Raw genomic sequence first — 23,278 nt, 5'->3', positions numbered from 1 at the left:
TATATATACAGATATAGAGAGAGAGAGAGAGAGAGAAAGGAGACAGAGAGAGGAAGAGAAGGGACTGCCAGTACCAACTGTTAATAATGTAACCATAATTACATATAAAGTGTAACATAAAACTTTATATCCAAACTACAACTTTATACAAAAGTAGGAGGGTGGAGGTAGGGTGCAGCTACTGCAGACATGAGGAATTCAAACAGCTAATGTAGTCAGCATGTACACTTTTACACAACTGCACTATGTTCATCATTCCTACTGCTGCAGTAGCCTTTAGGTTATATGGGTTGACTACCTAAGCCTATGCAACCTGGGAGGAGGAAGAATCTGGATCCAAGTGTCCCTGGAGAATGGTCATAGTAAAGCCATTTATAAACCTAGAGAAGGAATCTAGTTTGTAATACTTTGTAAAAGTATGTACAGAAGGCTTTGTAGCTGCCTCCAGAATACTTCTATTGTTCACCATGTTTCAATATGCCATAGATGGAGACGAGGATGTAATAGAATGTACCGCGATACAGGTTGGAATCGATTTATCATGCTGGGTATAACAAAAGGCAGTAGCTGATGACAACCACATGGAAACTGTTTAGACACAAGGTGTCCCTTTTGTGTCTCACAGTAAGAAATAAACAGCTGATCAGCTGTTCTAAGGGACTTTGTTCTGCCAAGAAAGTACCTGATCTGCTTATGTATGTCCAGAGTACCTATAGTCCTTTCTCCGTGGTTTTTAGTATCTGGGTAGAAAACTGGGAGACTGATGGCTTGATTCAACATAAAATCTGAAACCACTTTGGGCACAAATGAGAGGTTTGTTCTTAATGAGACCCTATCCTTGTGGAATATGAGATAGGGCTTGCAACTTAGATAGTCTTCTTGCAGATGTCAGAACAATGAGAAATGCAGCTTTCTAAGTAACAAACCTCAAGTCAGCCTGATGAGCGGGTTTAAATGGTGACATAGTCAACTTTTCCAGCACAAAGTTAAGATCCCAATGTAGAGCTACCTGTTTACAGAAAGATCCCAGGTGTAAAACACCCATCAGAAACTATTTTACCAAAAACAGAAAAGAAAGAGAAAGATCCATGGACAGACTTGCTGAAATGGCCACAAGATGAACCATTATAGATAAGTAAGAGAGGCCAGAGGAAAGTAATTCACAGAAATGTTTTTGCACAAATGGTACATAGTCCCAGATGGAACTATGGTTATTGGCAGGGAACCAATTAGAAATCTTTTCTACTTGCCAGTATAACATTTCCTAGTAACAGTTTTTTTTTTGCCTCCTTCAGTACTTGATGCATGTCTTCATGAAAGAGGTACCTAAAAGTTTCATCACTTAATAATCCAGGCAATTAGTAGATGCTGCTTGATATTGGGGTGTTAACAAACTCCTGTCAAATGTCAGCAGGTTCAGTCTGTAAGGATGCTTGATGTAATAGCCCTTGGCCAATTGCTTAAAAAGGCAAAACCAATGCTGCCTGGGCCAGAAGGCGTCGCCAAAATAATTTTTGCATAGTCCTTCTGAATGTTCAGAACTATCCTGGATATCAGTGGAAAGGGCGGAAAGGCATAAAAATGTTTCCATCCACTGGAATGAAAATGCATCTGGTTTCCAGGCTTGCTTGCAAGGAGCCCTAGTACAGAATCTACTTAGCTGCCTGTTTTGAGAGGAGGCAAACAGATCTATTTTAGGTGTTCCCCACAACTGGAACAATTATTGGAAGCCCCTCTTCTTCAATTCCCATTTATGAGGGGCTGTCCTGGTCCTCCTCAGCTTGTCTGCCACTACATTTTGCTCTAATGGAATGAAAAATATTTGTAGGATTAAGGAACGCTGTAGAGCTACCTCCTAAGCCATCATAGGTGGCCTGCAGAGAAGGACAGGTTACCCATCCCCCAGTTTACTTATGTACTACATTTATTTATTCAACATTTGTTTACCGGGAAAGTCTGACTTGAAATGAAAAAAATTTTCAGCAGAGGCCCAGGGAGAAAAGCTCCAGACACATGTCTTTGTACAGTGGGAGGAAACCAGAGCACCCAGAGGAAACCCACACAAACACAGGGAGGATATGTAGACTCTGCACAGAAGACACCCCAGCCAAGAATTGAACCAGAAAACCTCTTGCTGTGAGGTAACAACACTACTGCTGCACCACTGCACCATCCTACAGCACTCTGATGTTGTTTGTAATCAATTATAGAGGTCCCGAGGACAGGTAATGAAGAGACTTCAAGGCATGGATCACCGCCAACATCTCTTTGACACGTATGTGCTTTAGTCTGTCTGAGGAATCCCACAGGCCTTGTGCAGTTATTCACATTGAAACTGCTCCTCATGCAAAATTTGAGGCATCTGAGGTGAGAGACTGGCTTGGGATCTGAAGACAGAAGAGGAGAGGTGACCTGGATTGTGCTATATTTCTTATTTCCAACAATGCAGTTCTCTTTTTACAAAGCGTAAAACTGGAATGTCATGTTCCAGAGAATGCAAAGGCTAGGTACATTAATTTTTTTAGAAACCAATGAAGTTTCCTCATCAGTAAACTGGTGAGCAGAATTATAAGAATTACAGAAGCCATAAACCCAAGGATGATGAGAAGTTCTCTTACTGAAATCTGAGGCTGATTGGAGAAGATCAGGAAACCTTCCAGATACAAATCCATGTTCTGCATTGTCAGAGAGGTCTTTTGCTGGGAGGTGTCTAGAAGACAACCAAAAAACATGATCTTGTGTGACCAAGTCAGTGAGGATTTTACTACATTTATCTGCAATCCCAGATTGGTCAGAAGAGATATAACCCAGTTTAAAGACTTCTGACATCTGGGAAAGACTGTAAGTGGATGCCATTTAGTCTTCGGTGAGCTGTGATTGGAGCGAGACCATTTGTAAACACTCTTGGAGCTATGGATAATCCATGGAGTAATTCAGAGAACTGATAATTTGACCCAGACACAGAGAATCTAAGACATTTCCTATAGGAAAGTGATGATAAGCATCTTTTAGGTTTAATGTTACCATAAAGTTGACAGGATAGAGGAGTCATAACAAATTCTAAAGGATCAGCATTTTCATTTTGGTATACTCACTTACAGCTTGAGAAAGGAAAGCTCTAAAACTGGTCTTCCTGAAAGCTTTCTATGTAACCAGAAACATTTTTGGAATAGAAGTCTTTGCCCCTTTGAACTTTTGATTACACACCTAGGCATATCTTCTTAAAACCTGTAGCAGTAGCCATGCCCCTAGCTATGGGATCTGCACAATTATACACACTATGTAAAGCATTTTTGGATACTTGAGAATGGATAGAAACAATAAGATTCAGAAAGGAACAACCTTCTGAAGGAAGTGTGGCAGAAAAAAGTCTCAAATGCATGCCCAAATAGTTTAGCATACTTTTCCACATGTATGGGAGATAGTTAAGAATTCTGAAAGCTGTAGTGGAAGGAGAAAACATTCTTTTATGAAACATTCTAATATTTTCTCTTCTTTATCCTCAGGAGAAGGGTTGGTGTTAAGGATCGATCTGTTGCCAGGTGGAAAAGTAGATATGGCTGCTGGATCAGATCTGATGTGAAAGAAAGGAAATTTGCCCTCAGTAACCTGCGGGAGACTGAGTACAGAGATAAGACCTTAAGGCGATCTGTGTAGGACAGGGTATTCATACCCTGGATTCTCCAGGTAAGGAACCTTTGACGGTGTTTCATCTGTTGCAAGTGCCTGGTTAGGTACATACCAAAAAGGGCAAAGTACGCAATGGTGAGCCTGATAAAGGCTGAGTAGAGGGGTATTATAACTTCCCTGGACATGGATGTCATACCCTTGCTTATGAGCTGGGCAACATAGAAAGATTTCTTACTCCCTTGGCTACATGGCCAAGAATACAGCTTCCATGGGACCTGACAATATCCCTGGATATGTGTTCTACATGAACTACAGAGTGAACTGGCACCACATCTGTGTTCCCTGCTCAGTTACATCCTCACCTCAGGCTTTGTCCCTACTGAAGTCCCTACTGAATGACGCACTGCTACAGCCATCCCTCTCCAAAAAGGGGGAGCGACTACAGACCCTGGGAATTTTCACCCCATTAGCCTGATGAGTCTGATATGGAATGCATCATCATGGACCTAATTAACAAGGATATAGGGAATCTACAAACTCCAGATCCCATGCAATTTGGTTTTGTGAAAGGTAGATCATGCCTGCTCAACCTGGTTGACTTCTTTGAATTAGTCACCAGAGCTGTGGATGAGGGCAAGGCAGTTCATACAGCCTACCTCGATCTAGCTAAGGCCTTTAATACCATTTCCTACTCAGTAATTATTGATAAACTCACCAAATTAGGCATTAACCCCTTTATCACTAGGTGGGTTGTAAACTGGTTCACAGACAGAACCCACAGTGTGAAAGTAACGGACTCTAAGTCAGTCTGCTGACCAGTCGTGAGTGGAGTCCCACAGGGATTGGTCCTGGGTCCTCTCCTATTTGGCATCTACTTCTCAGAAGTCCAGACCAACATGGAGGGACTCTGGCTGACCAAGTTCGCAGATGACTGCAAGCTGGGAGCCATTATTAACTCCCCAAGTGATGTAGACATCCTACAGAAAGGCCTCACTGAGACCAATGACTGGTGTTGAAACGATGGCCTTAAGCATAATGCCAAAAAATGCGTCATCATCCCCTTTGGGAAAGACTCAGTTCCCACTAATTACCACATTGATGGGAGCCCACTGAACACTGAAGGTGTTATAAGAGATCTGGGGACACAGGTTGACAGCAACCCCTCCTTCGACAACCACATTGCCACTGTGGTCAGAAAGTCGTTCTATGTGGCACATCTCATTACCAAGGGTTTTGCATCCAGGAAGAAATAAGTCATCTCTTTGTACTCTTCCCTCATTAGGCCAATCATCGAGTATAATGCCCCTTTTGGCATGTACCTCATTAAACACATGCAACAGCTGAAAAGGCCACAAAGGTACCTCACAAAGAGGAACCTAGACCTTAAACACATGTCCTACATGGACAGACTCAAACAACTCCAGCTATTCTCTGTCTCATATCATCTACTAAGAGGCGATCTCTGCCTGACTTACAAAGCCATGTCTGACCCAGTTCTGTTAGAAATGCTACATCTAAAGAAATCCCAATCCCTCCACACCACATGCTCCAGAGACCTCAACCTCATTACCACAATCAACAGAACATGCTGGAGGGATAGGTTCATAATCCAGAGACTGCCCATGCTCTGGAGTAGACTTCCCATGCATGTCAGAAAGAGCACCGCGCTGGCCCTCTTCAAGAGAGATCTTGATGAGTGGATGGTAAATAGACAGTTTACCCCAGGGATCACTCCAGTGGATCTACTTGATAGAGGCACTAGGAACTAACGCCGGGCAGCATGATGCCAGGGCACTACTATGGGCTAGGCTTGTAAAGGCTCCAAGGCCATTAGCCTAGTACACACCTATGAACCTATGTTGGTCAGTGGCCAAAATGCTCTCTGCGTATGTTCCTAGATCCATAACTACCAGCTCAACTCTTCAGGGTGTTTTTTCAATGGAGTAATTAGCTTGGGTGGATGATTTTCCAAAGGGCACAATAATGCATTTCTTCATGTTGAGTTTTAATCCATGGCTTTGGCTCCAGTTGTTTCTATCTATTAGATTCTCTTATAGGATGTTGGTGTTGTGGGGGAAATCTATGATAGCTCTCAGTTTATAATCATCTATGAATTGGTTAGCCAGAGGCCTTCGATATTAGCCTTGACTTCTGAAAAGTAAATGCTAAACATAAGCGGGCCCAACACAGAGCCTTGGGGTACTCCTGTAATGACTAGTCTCCTGGTGGAGCTGGTCTCCCTGATCCTGGCGTCTTGGGTCTTATCTGTGAGCCAGCCAACCAGGAATTCAATGAGTTATGTAGGGATTTATGCCTAGTTCTGAGAGTTTGTCAACAATACCTGAGTGGAATATTGTACTGAATGCCTTGGCCAGGTCAGGGTATGTAGTATGCACCATTTCCCTCTCATCTATAGCCTTGGTGACCCTGTCAAAGAAGGCAAGACCTTCCCTTAACAAAGCCAAACTGGCATGGTCCAGTGCCTGTAGGTTGCCAATGTCTTTTTGGATCATTTCCATGATAATCTATTCCATGACTTTACATGTTAGACTTGTCAGATTGATGGGTCTGTAGTTCCCAGGATTGGTTAATGGTCCACCCTTATGAAGAGGGATGACCACTGTGGCCCTCCACTCACCTGGCATGTAATGTTTTACACTATTTAGGACCCTGTGAAGCAGTGCCAGGGCCCAGTGAAGCAGTGTTTTTGGCCTTAGTGAGCACCACCTGGACCTGCTCCCTGTTGATAGTTGGGTGTGACATGCTAAGAGGATTTTTACAGGAGGGAGTGGGGGTGATATTAGTACTAAATGTGTCAGCCAATAGATTTGCTATGTCTCCCTGGTTAGTGAAGGTTGTGCCATTTAGAACCAGCTCTGCACACTGCTGAGTTTTACCTTTAAGGCTCCTGGCATAGCTGAAGAAACCCTTGTGATAGACCTCAACCTGGGAGGCTGTCCTACTCTCATAACTGGCCTTGTTGGACCTTATTAGGCCTCTAATAATCTTGTTTAGTTAAATAAAAGAGACGTTTTCTCTGTGAGATTTGTTCTTCCTCATTTTGGCTATAACTTTTTTCTTTTGTTATATACTCTGTTAAGGTAAGGATTCCACCAGTGGGGTTTGTTTTAGGTGTTAGATCTGGGCTTACTTCTGGAAGGCGTGGCAGCCTCAATGCAACCATTTACACAGTTTTCTGTGAAAAATTCTGCATAGGTACCTGTGTTATTGGGGGTTTGAGGGAACCACGAATTTCGAGAAACTGTCGCTTAATAGGGTGTAGTTTGCTTTAGAGTAGTTCTTGTTGCAGCTTTAGTTTTTGAGTTGATTTCAAGGGAGACAGCTTTGTGATCTGACCTTTTCAATGAGGACATAACATGGGAGGGTGCAGTGCTCTCCCAGCTTACAGAGAACTAGATCCAGTATGTTTGATTCTATGGTTGAAATGTGCACTATCTGTTCCAGGCTGTTCATGTTTACAGAGTCCAAGAAGTGTGCCTGCGAGTTAAAGGCAATGTACATTTCCCCATTTATAAAGGGGTAGTTAAAGTCTCCCATGAATAGTATATTTGGTTGGGTGGTGAGTACTTCTAGTAGGTATAGGTAAGAGTTGTGAACTTTGTGGGTCATACAGGCTGACCTGTAGCTGGCCAGGGCATGGTAACACAATATGGAACAATATCTATGGATATTTGTGCGTGACCAAACACCAGAGCATCATCCTGTTTAACTATCCTGGAGATGTTCTTCATGGTTCACTGTTGCAGTCATTACATTTGGGTTATCTCCTTGCAGGTTACCCTCAGTCAGCCTGATTAACAAAGTCTTGGGTCCTGTATGGGTTGATGTCGCTTCTTCCATGACATCAGGTCGTCAGGGGTATAAAACATGCAGCCGACACCATTACATCAGTCTTTCTTGCCGTGCAGTGCCCAAAGCAGAAGCAGTTCACAAGTGCCGGTCAGCCGACTCCTGAAATTTTCATTTTCGAGTTTCAGAACCGAAGTCTTCGACTATAGCTAAGTACCCCGTTGGGGAAACTTTTTCTTGCTCCTTACCGATGTCAGTAAAAGTTAATAATTGTATTACTTGTGGGAAGCAAATAGCTCATAAGGATTTTCATTCTTACTGTATTCCTTGCCTAGGCCCTGACCATGACGTACCTTGCTGTCGGTTTTGTGCTTTATTTAATCAGTGCACTATCCATCGTCGGTATATTTCCTCCTCTAAATATTTCAGTTCTCAGTTTAATTATCCAGAAATGTTGTCGGTTAGCCATCCAACTACCGGGATTCTGAAAAAACACAAAGATAAAGACAGAGACAGGCCGCCGAGGTCCAAAACTGCTGACGATGCTTCTCCTAAGCCAGTCGCCAGTTCGCCAGTACTCAGTGAGGTGCTTTCACAGCCTCTGATACCCGCTACTTCTGATTCGCAAGCCTCTACTGAAACCCATTTGGAGTCCGGTATGCCGCAAGATGCTTCAACTATGGAACCCGTGGATGTCTCTACCTTGGATGGGTCCGGAGCTGCTGTGCAGGCACCAGCTTCTGAGGGTGTATTCAGGCCTATGGACTTGCATATAAACCAATGCCTCCTTCTTTACTTAGGCCTAAATCTCGATCCATGCCTTAAAAACTGATGCCCAGGCCACATGCTCAGGCCTCTATGCCTAAAAAACAAATGATAAGAATGGCTGAAGATCTAATAACTCTAATCAGGGGTAAACAACACCTCCCCCCCCTTCTAAGAGGCCTAGGGCTGAAGTTGATTATGAATCTTCTGATCAGGATTCTGTTTATTCTGATTCTTCTGATGATCTGGATTTGCCCTTATCTACTTATGAAGATTCTGATGCAGAGGACTCCATTCCCTCTGCTTCCCCTCCTGAGGATGTTTCTTTTGGGGAAACCTAACATAGTCTAAGGGAGCATTTCCACTGGGAAAGCCAGGATTTTTCTGACTCAAAAAAAGAGGCTTAGGGATTTCCTTCTCCTACCTCAGCATAGGCCTTTAGCTATTCCTCCTGTACTAGACATTATTGATGACGCTTTTTCGGAATCTAATTTGGCCCCTGATTCTGTGCCTCCTGCTCCCAGAAAACCTGACAGATACTACAGGGTCCCTGAGTCCCACAAGTTCCTTTTTAAAAATCCTATTGCAGATCCAGAGACTATTTCTCAGGGGCCCAAGGGCATTAAGGCTTCTACTGCTAAAAATCCTGATAGAGACTCCAGGGCGCTGGATAGATGGGGTAAGAAGGTTTACACTTCTGCAACTTTGGCCATTAGGGCTTTAAACTGCCAGTTTCATATGTTACAGTATCAGCAACATGTTATTGGACTGCTTAAACAGAAAATGATGTTGATTCCTGACTGTGGTGAAAATAAAGAATTACAGGATTTAATGCATTCTGCTGAACAAGTTGGAAAACATACTTTGCAATGTGGTTTTGATTTATTAGAGGCCTCTTGCAGGGCTACTGTTACTGGGTCTGTGCTCAGAAGGTATGCTTGGCTTAAGGAGCAATCTTTGCCTGATCATGTTAAAGCTAAATTGTTGGATGCTCCTTTAAATCAGGACCGCCTGTTTGACAACAAGGCTGAGGAAGTTCTTAAAAATATGGAAGATAAAGCTAAATCTATGCAAACTGTTAAAGATTTTTTACAAGTTCAGCCTCCTAGATTTAGTAGGCAATGATCCTCTAAGAATTGGTCCTTTCCAGCCCCTTCCAGGTCTTCTCAAGCCAAACCCAGACACAGCAAAAACCCCAGGTTTCAGTCCCAGGGGACATACAGAACTAAGCAGTGGGGGGGCCTCCACTTCCAAATCTGGAAATAATAAGACTTCCCCCTATGGTGAATTGTCTCAATGACATACTTTTAAAATTTTCAAGCACTTGTCAACTGACTGCCCCTTTGGGGGGAAAGATTGCTCTTCATGCAAAGAATTGGGAACTCATTACCCAGGACAAATGGGTTTTAAATATAGTGTCCCAGGGATACAGATTTCACTTCCACACATTGCCAACACCAAGCGAGTGGATGGACCTACCCCCAAATCAGTGGGCAGCAGCCCAAAAACAAGTACTTTCTCTCTTAAGCATGGGGGCTATTCAAGTGGTACCAGAGGAGGAAAAGGGACAAGGTTTCTACTCGAGACTTCCTGGTACCCAGAAAAGACAATTCATGGCGTCCTTTCCTGGACCTGTCAACTCTAAACACCTTTTTGGAGATTCCAAAATTCAAGATGCTGACTCTTCACCAATTACTTCCTATGCTAGGCAAAGATGCCTGGTTGGCAACACTAGATTTAAAAGAAGCATACTTGCCCATCCCAATCAGGGAATCTTGCAGAAGATACCTACGCTTCAAAACAGGCTACACGCACTATCAGTTCTCTGCACTTCCCTTTGGCTTATCTACTGTGCCCAGGGTATTCACAAAGTGCCTAGCTCCAGTTATTGCATTTTGCAGGCAAAGAAATATTCAAATATACCCATACCTGGACGATTGTCTAATTCAGGCAGAAAGCCAGGACATACTTTTGAATCATCTGGCCTTTGTACAAAGGGTTCTAACTTGTCTGGGGTACACTTTAAATGAAAATAAATCACACCTGGTACCCTGTCAACAAATTATATTCCTAGGAGCAAGCTTGAATACAACTTCCCAGATGGCTTACCTTACACCAGAGAAACATTTGACAACCTACTTCAAACAAGTGGCCACAAAAACCCTACGCTATCTGCAAGACAAATACTGCAAGCCTTGGGGTCATGGCCTCCTACATTCTTCTAATTCCATATGCAAGACTGCATATGAAGAAGCTACAGTGGTATCTAAAAAGCCTATAGTGTCAACATTCTCAAGACCTAGGAACAATGATTTCTATCATACCTTGCCTACGCCTAGAGTTCCTTTGGTGGGCAGAGGCCTACCACCAAAACAAGGGACTACCTTTCACACCACCCCTGCTGCTCAAACCCTAACAACAGACGCATCAGACTATGCATGGTGGGGCTCACATGGCAGGGAAGTGCATTCAGTGCAAATGGAACCCAAGTAAAATGCACCTGCATATCAATCAAAAAGAAATGTTAGCTGTACAGAATACTCTGACAGCCTTCAAGGACCACATTCTTCCAGGACAACTAATGGTAAAGACAGACAACACCACTGTTATGTGGTACATAAACAAGCAGGGCGGGTACACATTCTTGCCCCCACTGTAAACTAGCCATGACATTGTGGAACGGATCTACCTGAAAATGCCAAATGTCCACAACTCCGACAACGAGAACACCGACACTGGAAGATCGACAACGGAGAAAAACGAAAGTTGAGAATCCCGACGCTGAGAACAACAACATGTTAAGGTAAGTGTGTGATAGGGATGGACGTTAGGGTCAGGTATGGGTAAGGTAAGTGTGTGATAGTGATGGATGTTAGGGTAGGGTGTGGGTCAGGTAAGTGTGCGATAGTGATGGAATTTTAGTTTAGGGGTGGGTTAAGTGAGTTAGGGTTAGGGTGCTGGTAAGGTAAGTGTGCGATAGTGACGGACTTGAGGTTAGGGGTGGATTAAGTGAGTTAGGGTTAGGGTGTGGGTAAGGTAAGTGTGTGATAGTGACAGACTTAAGAGTTAGGGGCGGATTAAGTGAGTTAGGGTTAGGGTGCAGGTAAGCTAAGTGCGATAGTGACGGTCCTTAGGGTTAGGGTTTGGGTTAAGGTTAGTGCATAGATAGTTATGTATATAAGGTTTAGTGTAGGTTTGTAAGGTTTTAGATGTGCTTGTGTTGTGTGTGTGTTTTTTGGGAAAGGTATTAGTTTTATTGATTGTCAAGATTGTGGTTTGTCGGGCATGTGAAGTTTCATGTTTTTGAACTTTCAGTTTTGTCATGTCAGTTATTTCATTGTCGGTGTTTTGGCGTGTCGGTGTTATCAGGTAGACCCTGTGGAACACAGCCTAGAGCTACCAAGTGCACCTACAAGTTCAATTCCTGCCAGGAAAATGAAATACTCTGGCAGACAGACTAAGCAGAAACCTCATGGACCCACACGAGTGGAAACTGGAACCAAGGATTTTCAACATGTTGACAAGCAAATGGGGAAGCCCAGATATAGACCTGTTTGCCTCTCCCCAGAACTACCAATTGGACAAATTTTGCACAAGGACTCCCCACAAACAAGCCTGGAAAGTGGATACTCTGTCCTTCAGCTGGAAAAATCTATCAGTCTATGCCTTCCCCCCTTTGCCTCTGCTGTCCAAAGTACTACTAAAAATCAAATAGGACAAACCAAGGATGATTTTGATTGCTCCAGACTGGCCGCGCCAACACTGGTACCCCCTCCTGCACAGTGTGTCATGATTATCTCCATGGCACCTGCCTCAGACTCCTTCCTTGCTGTCTCAGCAGGAGAACCAGATTATGCACCCTCAGCTTCTAACACTGAACCTTGCAACCTGGCTAATTACTTAATCTCTCCTTTACCATCCCTCAGCAAACCTGTGATGGATATCATTTTAGAGGCAAGGAGGCCTAGTACTAGAAAATCTTATGGTGAAAAATGGAAAAGATTCTGTACCTGGAACCAATCTCAAGGGATGAGCACAGCAGTGCCCAGTTTACCTCAGATTTTACAATACTTAACTGAGATGCTTCACAAGGGCCTGTCTTTTTCCTCCATTAAAATCCAAGCCTCAGCCATTTCAGCTCATTATAACACAGAACCTCCCCTCTTCTCTCATTCACTGCTCAAGCAGTTCCTCAGAGGGGCCAAAATTTTGAGACCACCCAGGAGAGCTCCAACCCCAGCCTGGGACCTTAACTTTGTCTTGGAGAAACTCACTCTACCTCCTTTTGAGCCAGCTGCTACTGCAGACTTAAATTTTCTTTCTTGGAAAACAGCTTTGCTTTCAGCAATCACTTCAGCTAGAAAGGTATCTGAATTGCAGGCCCTTATGGCAGTGGAGCCTTTCATCATCTTTCATGCGGACAGGGTGCCCCTCAGAACCAATCCATCCTTCATGCCCAAGGTGGTATCCAGTGTGGCTCTTAATCAGTCCATTCATTTGCCAACCTTCTTTCCCAATTCACAGAACAAAGGGGAATGGATACTGCATTCCTTAGATGTGCACAGACAACTTAGATTCTACTTGGACAGGACTAAACCTCAAAGGAAATCTGAACAACTGCTGGTGGCATTTGCTGCAGGGGCAGAGGGGAAGGCTATTTCAAAGCAAACCATTTCTAAATGGATAAGCCTTTGCATTCATTTCTGCTATAAACACCATGGAAAACCTATTCCCCAGGGGATCAGACCTCACTCCACCAGGGCTGCATCTACCTCTACAGCCTTTCTCAGAGGCGTCCCTACCAGGGACATCCTAGAAGCTGCTACCTGGAGTTCTGTACATACTTTCACCAAGCATTATCATTTGCCAATTTTCTCTAAATCCAGAGCTGGCTTTGCCACTGCAGTCTTGCAGGGCCTTATAGCTGGCCCTAATGCTATATAAATTCCTTCTCCCAACCATAGCTTTGGGAATTTACCCAAATGTAATGACTGCAACAGTGAAACATGAAGAACATAGTACAGTTGTGTACACCTAGCATAAATGTAGATGTTCAAGTGTATTCACTGTTGCAGTCCTGGTTACCCTCCCTCCAGCCCCCTAGCTTCTTTTGGCTATACCTCTATTCTTCCTTTACTATGCTTAAAAGCATTTTTGGTGTATTTGCTTTTTTGTTGGAGGTATATCTTTGTACTTTTATATTTAATTGCTTCCCATTACGGGGGCACCTGACATCTGGGGCAAGAAAAACTGATGTAATGGTGTCGACTGCATGTTTTATACCCCTGACGACCTGACATCATAGAAGAAGGGACAACAACTGATGCAGGACCCAAGACTTTGTTCATCAGGCTGATTGAGGGCTACCTGCAAGCAGATAACCCAAATGTAATGACTGCAACAGTGAATACACTCGAACATCTACATTTATGGTAAGTGTACACAACTGTACTTTGTATTTGTTGCCAACACATATTAAGATACCAGCACCTTTAGCCCACGTCTGTGCTGCTGTTAGCCTGAATATGTGGAAAGTACTGTAGCCTTGCACACTGCTGGAGTACTTTCTGTGGCTTTAAATTAAATGTCAGTAACATCACAGAAGTCTGCATTTTCCAGAGGTAGGAGAGCTTGTAAGGTGTGAAATTTCTTGTTTAGGCTCCTAGTATTGAGCAGTAACACCTTAACTTATTTCAGGCAGGTAATGCCTCCAGGTATGTCTGCAGTGACGTCCTACTTGACGCCTCTAGACATTAAATATTGCTTGTTCATATTTGCATTAATAATTCCCAAACCATGCTATATACAAAACATTTAAATATTTCATCTTAAAGCTTACACAATGGCCAACATAACTACATAACTACATTGATATTTGACCTCTATCTGGTGCAGGCAAAGATAAATTAATTGTTTAACTCATTCCAAAGTTCAGCTTTATTAAAAAGGAACAAAAGCGCTAAAACAATTGTGTGATTCTTTACTGGGGATTTGACCCGTCGTGCAAAGTTTTTTGTTCTAAGTTTAGTGTTCTTCACCTAGTGGTTTTAAGTGATAAATGAATTGTTGTTCATACCTTATTTATTTATATTGTCATAAGTGGCATGTTTTTTAAATATCTTTGCAACCAAGTAGCACAGAAATAGCTGCTTAACCATGTATGGAAGGTGTCAGTTTAATTAATAAAATGCTGCTGACAGTATGCGTGTAATTCAAGTGGTTACAGAGATATTGTAGGTTGTTTACAAAATATTACAAACTTAATAGTTACTGGTTTACTGTGACTTATAAAATCCAATTAAATACCTACAATCGAAAGAATACTACCATTATAAAAAAACAGTTTGTGCTGAAAAGTTTGCTATTAATACTTCTTTCATAACCCCCGTGGTTTCAGACATATGAACATTGTTTGAAATGTGTGGACATAATTTGATTCTATCAAAAAGCTTGGCCACCACCCATTGGAAGTGCAGACTTCTGGAGCTCCATTGCAGAGAATGAGTTAAGGTTGTTTTTAGTTGTTTTTTTTTTTTTTTTTTTTTTTTTTTTTGCTATGTTGGTAGTTTTGTCATTGCCAAAAAAGACTCTAAAGAAGTGAATAAAGTTTTAGCCAATACATAAACATTCTGAGAAAAAGGTGCAGATCATTCTTGGCAAAGCAATATGGTTTGTTAACCTTGTCCTTCAATGCTAATAGATATTGCATTCCCCCTGGAGTGACACCAGAAACTAAGGCAATTATTAAAATCAGTAATTTTCTTTTCATCATGTGGCATCATTGTTGGTGAAAGTAGAATTCTGCTCAATCCAAGGCATGTACTTGTCTGTGATACATATTCAGAGAGATCCATAATGTTTCTTTTCATCTAGTCCAATGAGATATATTTTGGGCTATTTACACCCATGTGGTATATTATAAAACCATAGGCAACTAACCACTATCTTTTTCTTGTCCAGCCTAATGAGAGAGGCATCTGTGTGCCACACAACAGAATCCAATACAACAAGACCGCTAGGTAAAGTGTTTGCTTGTCTTATGGGCTTTGTTCTTGGGGGATCATTTGATGTAAGCGTATGCGTGGTGTCAGGTATTGCTTTTGGTCTGTGCTTTAGTGATTGCTGAGGATAGGTGTTGCTGCTTGACAGCTTAGGAGGTCTTTAAGGTTTGAGAAAGTTTATTTTAAGTGCTTCAGCATAAGAAGGTCTAGGTGTGTGATGAGCAGCATATGTGAAGGATGTAGTGTGCGTGTGTTCTTGACAACCTTGTTTATAAGCAAGAGTTTTGCCTCCAAGCAAGTTGTGTATGTACATCTGTCACATACTCTTTTAAATTCTTTAAGGATTAAAAGGTAGTCTGAGTACATGAGACAATTGCTACATTGTCTAAGGATACCTATATCTACCAAGCTGGCCACATAAACATTAGGAAACTGTATATCTGTGTTGTTAGGACCTGTAGTAGGGTTGGGCTATTATGGTTGAGGGACTTGGTTTTACAGTGGTCACCTGTGTGGTGTCTAGGGTTAAGGCTAGAAGTTAGACAGTGTTATGATCTGGATGCTGTTCAACTGCTAACTAGCTGCCTTGAGCTTAGCTTTGCACAAAGCCTTTCATAGGCAAGTTTTGCAAACTAATTGTTTGCTACTATATGGGACACTGCTATCCACTGCAGTGTGGTGATCAGCTCTGTGCAAACATGTCTAATTTATAGCAGACAGAAACAAGCTGAAAACTAATTTCTGTGTCCTCTGGCCAGTAAACAAATACACTTTGAGCTCCCTGGAGTGCTTCCCAACTCAGACAGACCAGGTAAGCTCATCCTACCACAAGATGGATGATCCTGGACATTCTTAATGTAAAAGCACAGCAAACGTAGCACTGAAGTACAGATTAACACCTAATGACTAAGTCCTTAAAAAGCCCTTTGGCTGATGAAACAATTTCACTTTAAGCCTCCCTGTGTGTTTCCCAACATGGACAGACCAGGCTACCTTACGTCTCCCACTAGAATTACATTCCCAGTCGAACTAGTGTAAAAACATACTTTAGTTAGCCAAAAGTGAAAAGGCATCAGAAACAAATCAAGCAACTAGCAACAAGTAATTCTCACTTAAACCTACCTGTGTGTAGCCCACCTTACACAGACTAGGCTACCTTTCTACTGTCACTAGAATTGCAGGCCCATTCATCTTAATGTAAAAATACACTTTAGTTAGTCAAGCATGAAAGGGAACCAAAAACTAATCTAACAATTATCTGCAAGTAATTACAGGGCAGTCCAAAGGCAGACAAGGCAGCAATGAGGAACCCACTCACTTTAAGTCGATTTCAAAGTGCACTAACAGTCTAAGGGGCGGTCCTTTCCAGTTTCAGTACCCAGTAAGATGAGCAGAGGAGATAAGACTGGGAGGAGCTTCTAGGCCCAGGTATATTGCAGATCAGACTGGGAAGAGCTTCTAGGGCAATGTATATGGGAGATGAGAGTGGGGAGAGCTTCTAAGGCCAGATCTACAGTAGGGGCAAGCAGCCCAAAAGCCTCCAAGTTTAAAAGCACAACAGGGAAAGGGTGGGTGTGTAGTCTGAGATACTTCATACTGCTTGCCTGGTCTACCCTCTTAGGGACTGATGGCAGGGTATCAGGATTGTTACAGGCAACATTCAACACATCCTCTAAGACTGATATAATAGGAGGGATGGATGAAGAATGGGATATAGCTATCTGTGACATACCATAGTATCTCCTCAGTTCAGGGGGAACCTCCACTTGTTCCCATAAAAACACCGGATTCTTTTTTGTAATGGTCTGGTTTAAAGAAAGTTCCTCCACAGGAGATTGAGAGAAACAGGTTTGGTAATGGTCTGGTTAAAAGAAAATTCCTCTATAGGAGATTGAGAGAAACAGGTTTCCTATGATTCTGATGGTGCAGTGGGGCAGCGGTAGCATTGTTGCCTCACAGCAAGAGGTTCTCGGCTGGGATGCCTTCTGTGCGGAGTCTGCATGTCCTCCCTGCGTTCGTGTGGGTTTCCTCCAGGTACTCCGGTTTACTCCCACGTTACAAAGACATGCATCTGGGGCATTTCTCCCCAGGCCTCCGCTGAAAATTGGCTTCATTCCAAGTCGGACTTTCCCAGTTAACAAATGTTAAATAAAATAAATAAAATAAAAAAATAAAAATTTGGGCTTGGGATTTTGCTACAGAGGAATTCTTATCTCTATCAATAACAGAATCATGAGACACAATTTCCTCAGGAATTTATTAGTGTTGCCCCCAGTTACTACCTTCTGAGCACCAGGATTTACAGCCTGTAATGCACCTTCGTTGAAGGTTGTGCATCAGGGCTGGCAAGTCGGCACGCAAAAATCTACTGCCAATCATTAGCGGACCGGAGTTCCACTGTGGCGACCCCTAACCGGAAAAAGCCGAAAGACACAAGAATACATGTTTGCCTAAGATAAAAAAATCATCTTTTCTAACAGATACCATATCTTCAGATGAACAATATTTAAACCTTTGTATTTTCTTTTTAACAGATACTACCTTGGATGAAGACCAGCTCAGTGATAAAACGTCCACCCAGTCTAGAGCTGTCTTTACTTGGTTATCACAAGAAGAAGTTTTAAAGAGGAGCAGTTTTTAAGATTTGCTCTTTTTCTGTGTTTTTGGCCTTTTTCAAGTGCCAACATTTCAGTAGGAAGCCTTGAGTAAGCACTTCATTTGATGTAACCATATTCTTCATTTCCAAGAAGGTCAATCTGTCGTCCCCCTCCAGTTCCATACTGTCTTATTCTGCAACAACAAGTCCAAAGATCGTAATAGTTAACTAAAACAAGGTGCAGCCCTAGCTGTAATACATTCTTGGACCTTGGTGCCTTTAGAAGCACTTAGATTAGCAGTGTTGCATTTTGTCTTTTCATTTTTGAATCATAATTCTCCTAGAACATGCGCACAGTAAGGCATTTCTTCCCTGAAAAGCTAATAGCTTTTTCTATTCATTAGAAGCCCAAGTTTCTTAATCTCCCTCCTCCGGCTAGGAATCTAAGGAGTTACTCAGATGGTCTTCGTCACTATAAAATGTCATTTTATACCACATATAGATATATTTTATTATAGTTCATGTGCATCTCGGGTGGTTGATTTCCTAGATACAGTTATATGAAACTGAACAAGTCCCATCAATCTGGAAGGTACCCCACATCATTTCTCTACCTAAAGGGGGACGCTCAACAGAACTTTCCAATTTTAGACCCATTGCCATCCTAACCCCTCTCTCTAAAATCCTCGAAAGTTGCATTCATACTCAAATTATGTTTCATCTTCTGAACAATAACCCCCTTTCCAAGTCACAGCATGGCTTTTGCCCCGACCACAGCAACTTCACTGCCCTTTTATCCTTCACTGACACAATCAACTGTTATAGGAATAGTGTTCTTATAGTCTGCTCTACTATCCTTGACCTGTCAAAGGCATTTGGCACGGTTTCTCACTACAAACTAATAAACACTCTAACAGAATTTAACCTTAACCTTAGTTGCTCTACTGTCAGCTGGTTCAAAGGTCATCTTACAGGACAGAAACAAGTAGTTCTATGGCAAAACAATACATCTCCTCTACTTCCCGTGAATTTGGGTGTCCTACAGGGATCCATCCTTGGACCACTTCTATTTACTCTCTTCACTAAAAAAATATATACTGCCACTGGGCAAGCAACCCTTGTCCAATATGCAGACGATTCTACCTTAATATGTGCTGCTTCCTCTCTTCAACAGTTACAGTTAATAACCCAAGAAGCATTCTCAGAAGTGTAAAAATTATTTCAATCACAACTCATCCTAAATCCAAACAAGACAAAACTTATACTCTTCATCCCAGGAAAACCACCAGACACTCCACCTCCTTTCTCTGTATCATCTGCTAACCTCACCATCATTTCTCCAGTACCTCATGCTAAACTCTTAGGTGACACTATCCACTGTTCACTCATATTTGACCTACACATACCCCACACCTTCAAAAAAGTTAATAAAAATTGGTAGTCTTTATCAACACAAACAGTACCTAAAAAAATGTACTAAAGCTACTCTTGCAACTACTCATCTAATCTCCAATTTACTGTATGCCTCATCCATTTTTACTAATCTAAAAAAGGGTGACCTCATAAAATTGGAAAGTTGCTACAATAAAATAGCTAAATTTGCTACAGACCTCAACTATACAGAACACCATTGCTTAGAGGTTAAACACTTAAACTGGCTCAAACTACCTAACTTACTTACTTATAACCAACGTCTCATTCTTCCCACCCTTATAAACCAACCAGAAAAAATCTGCACCCTTCAGAATCTAGTGCAACCTTATGGCACCACTCACCCTCTATGATCAAGTAACAAGGCTCTGTTAACAATTACCAAAGTAAACAACATAGCTGGCCAGTCACTCCATTCAGCAAGTGCAGCTAAGCTTTGGGACACCCCACCCCTTGACTTACAATCAATTACTGATAAACATTACTTAAAAAAAATTTAAATCAGTCTTGCTTAACTCTAGACTGTAAATGCCCTACTCTCCCGGGCGGCACAGTGGTGCAGCGGTTAACGTTGTCGCCTCACAGCAAGAGGTTCTCCGGTTCGATTCTCGGCTGGGGTGCCTTCTGTGTGGAGTTTGCATGTTCTCCCTGTGTTCGCGTGGGTTTCCTCCAGGTACTCCGGTTTCCTCCCACATTCCAAAGACATGCATCTGGAGCATTTCTCCCCGGGCCTCCTCTGAAAACAGGCTCTGTGGAACCTAGTCAGACTTTCCCGGTCAACAAATGACAAATAAATAAATAAAAATGAAATAAACATTTCACATGCTCACCTTTCTCACTATATTTCTACTGCTTCTTGGGGTGTTACTCAGCTAACTCCTGCTGTAAATGCGTTACCATATTTTTGTTTCACCAATGAGATATAATGTAGAAAGTTGCGTATTCTCACTGTATAGAATTGATATGTTATAATCTCGATGTACTATGTGACTGCTGCCTTGGAAACTTTTTCTCACTGTGTATAATTGATATGCTATAATCTTGATGACTATGTGATTGTTGCCTTTGATAAACTTTGTTGTGTTATTGTGAAGCTTTTTCTCCCCAGGCCTCCACTGAAAAAGAACCTGTATCCAGTCGAACCTTCCCACTAAACAAATGTTAAATAAATACATTAAATAAAAATAAATAAAAAATGCACTGTTTGTTCTAATGTCAGGTCTTGTTTAGATATCAGAGTGTTTTGTATTTTGCCACACAGCAGATGCTACACAGAAGCTTGTCTGTTAATGTATATAGTAGACCCCCAACAAAATTATGCCATTTTATTACTTTTGCAACTGTTTCAACTATCTTTAAATTGTTGGCCTGTCACTTGGATATGGTAACACTGTGTGTTCCATTGTCTTCTGCCATCTAGCAGGTGTAGATGCCAGTCCAAAGGCAAGGTGGCTGTAATGAAATAGCCCTGTGGTTAAAAACTGTTTGGGAGATTCTTCTGTTTCCATCTGTATGCACTCCTGTGCTGTCAATTTTTTATCTTGGTATAGCAGGTACTATTGTGCAGTAGCTCAGAGCAAATCTGGGTATTGCCGTGGAGATTTTTTACATAACTATAGAAGGCCTTGTGGTTTTCTTTACTATCTGCTGCAATTCTGTTTTCATAGCTAGCTTTAGAGGATTTGATGAGGGATCTCAACGTTTTGTTGAGGCTGATAAGGAAGTTTTTCCAGTCTTGGGACTTCACCTTATTTCGCATCAGTTTCCTCCTTCTGTTGTAGAGTTTGTTTATGATAGGGGACCACCAAATTGGCTTCCTTTTTTGGAGGAGACCCTCTTGGTTCTGTTGGGTATGGCGAGATCCATGCATTTGTGTATGTGTTCGTACAGTGCATTGGTGTATGATTCAGTGGTCATGCAACTGATCTCCATTTGCATGAGTGCAGTGAAATTAGCCACCTCTGCTTTTAGGAGCCCAAAGTTAGCTTTGAAGAAGGTTTTCATGGTGGTTATCTTTGTGGTGGGGTTGTGGATTTCCAAGGTGATTAGTTTGTGGTTGGATCTAACCAGGGAGGAGTTGACTATTGGTGTAGAGCAACAGTCAACCATGTTACTAATAACCAGGTCAAGGATGTTGCTACCTCTAGTGGGGATCAGAACGAGCTGGTCCAGGGCATTGGAGATAATGAATTCCAGGAACCGTTGGGCAAGTGTATGGGTACATGAGCAGTTTTCCCAGTTAATGGAGAGGTAGTTGAAGTTGCCCATTATGAGAGTGTTAGGTTGGACCATGATATTCTCCAGGGTGCTTAAGAATGTGGAGTGTGAGTCTTGGGACATGGTTGGGGACCTATAGCAGGCTATGACCTGAATTGCTGTCTTACCCAATGTTAGCTGCACCTGAAGTATCTTAGATGAGTTATGTCTGGAGGTGTGCGCATCCTTTATGAATATGGAAACACCACTGCCTTTGGAGCTTCGGTCCAAGTCCTGGAGCCGAAGGGTGTGGAATGAGTTATAGCCTGGTTGTGCAGGGGTGCTTTCTGCTGCCTTGAACCAGGTCTCTGTTACAGCACAAACGTTGATGTTCTCCACTTTAAGGAGTGCTTCGAGTGAGTGCATTTTGAGATTTAGACTTCTAGCATTGAGCAGCATGACCCTCAGATTGCATTTGTTTGTAGCTGTTACGGTGGTAATTTGGTCTTTGGAAAACCGCCTAAAAAGGCACTATAGGGTTTGCAAGAGCCTTGGCCAGTATCTGGAAGCCCAGGGGTGACAGATGCAGTCCATCTCTGGCAAAGCATCGAGGTCTGTCAATCATGTCATCCCAGGCAGATTATGGATCCCCTTAGAATGACACCAGAAACTTAGTCAATTGTTGAAATCAATCATTTTCTGCTTGTACTGTGGTATCATTCTGGGTGATGGTAGGATGCTGCTCAGGGGTAGGGTCATACCCACCTGGGCTACATAATCCGAGAGCTCCTCCATGTCTCTTTTCATGTAGTCTCAGGTCATTCACACCCACATGTACAGTGACAAAGTCATATTCGTACCTGTTGTTGACTGACCTGAGTGTGTGCGTTATGTGGCAGATCCTGGCACCTGACAGGCAGCTGACTGTTACTTTCTCCTTATTCAGCCTAGTGAGTGGGACATCAGTGCACTTCACTATCTAGTCACTTATGACTAGTGTGTTGGGCATGCTGTTTTGCCTTAGGGGCTTTGTTTGAGTGGCACACTGTTTAGGAGAGTTATGTGTCTCGTGATTAGTGTTGTGTTGTGGTGGTTGAGTGTGTTTCTGCCTTGGAGATCTCTACTGTTTGGGTAGAGTTTTATTGAGGGCCTCCATGAAGGCGGGTGTGTGGTTTGTGTTTTTATGTGAAGGCAGTGCTGATGTGTGTTCTGGAGAGTTATGTTTTCCATGTTGTGTGGTGCAAGTGTTGGCCTTCTCCGCTTGACCAGCTATTCCAGTCTTGGCTGGAGAGTGCGTGGCTTCCAGTTTGGATATATACATGCATCTCTTGCAAGTCTGAGTGTTGGGAGATAAGAAGAGAGGGTTGTCAGTATACATGAGGCAGTTGCTACATTGCCTCAGGATGCCCATGTTCACCAGGTTAATAGATGAATGCACAGGGAACTGACCTTTAGACATGCCTGGAGGGGTGGGCATTATTAATAAGTACTGGAGCTGTTTCCTTATAGAACGTTTAGTGCTGGTAGAACTTTTGTGTGCTACAATAATTGCTACAAGAAGTCTGGTAAAGTGCTAGACTAATACGCTAGTAAAAGAGCAGGAGAGGTGAGAACTAGTAGATCTAAGGGAAAAATTGAAGAGCAGACTTTGGCACCGCTCAGAAGCTTACAAACAGTCCTGGATACAGCAAATCTGTATCTGGACTAGACTAGTTACAGGAAAGGTGGGAAAAGAAAGTAAATGCAGGCTTTTAAACCAGAAAGTTGAAAGAGATGGAAAAACTTCCCAAATGGCCACTATACTACAATTTCTGGGCCAGAAACCACTCCTCTTGTGGTAGATAGGCTA

Source organism: Protopterus annectens, chromosome 11.part0, assembly GCF_019279795.1.
Source record: "Protopterus annectens isolate FY-2018-M chromosome 11.part0, PAN1.0, whole genome shotgun sequence".
NCBI lineage: Eukaryota > Metazoa > Chordata > Ceratodontiformes > Protopteridae > Protopterus > Protopterus annectens.
The sequence above is the reverse complement of the archived record's forward strand: the minus strand, read 5'-3'. Positions refer to the sequence as shown.